At 54.0% G+C, this 513-nt stretch overlaps 1 protein-coding gene across 1 annotated transcript in view; it reads left to right on the forward strand.

The window, feature by feature from the left end:
* SPTBN2 (spectrin beta, non-erythrocytic 2) overlaps positions 1-513 on the forward strand; it is a 31,323-nt gene that overhangs the window by 21,263 nt on the left and 9,547 nt on the right. The window lies entirely within an intron of this gene.

Below are 513 nucleotides of genomic sequence, written 5' to 3' on the forward strand. Positions count from 1 at the left end.
GCGGGTGGGGAGGTGAGGCGGAGAAGGGAAGGTAGTCAGTGAAGGGCCCACTGCCATGCCAGTTACCCCAGTGGGCACTTGGCACTCAGTCCTCATGGGACACCTGGGCGACGGTGTGGAACATGCATCAGAGTTATCCCAACCAAAGCAAGGACTCCCAGCGTTGGTTCACCAACGCCCAGGCTGTCGCTGGTTGAGGACTGCTTCTGGGGGCATAACTCCCTGGCACTTCCAGGCCACCTTGCCTACAGATCAAGTCACGCTGCCCTCACCTCCCCAGAAACCAAAGGCCTCAAGCAGAAGAGCTGGGAGTGGGGAAGCCAGGTGAGAGTCACTTGCCATAGTTCAGGTGAGAGGTAATGAGCTGAGAAACACAAAATGATGGCCGATAACACCATAGCACGCGCAACATGACACTGAAAACCACAAGCACCAGGGAACTCAAAATAAGGAGAGAGTGCAGTAGCCTCTTAACTGAGACAAGGTTGTGGTTTTTTTTTTTTTTTTGGGGTA

This window comes from Lipotes vexillifer, unplaced genomic scaffold (assembly GCF_000442215.2).
Source record: "Lipotes vexillifer unplaced genomic scaffold, Lipotes_vexillifer_v1.1 scaffold1129, whole genome shotgun sequence".
NCBI lineage: Eukaryota > Metazoa > Chordata > Mammalia > Artiodactyla > Lipotidae > Lipotes > Lipotes vexillifer.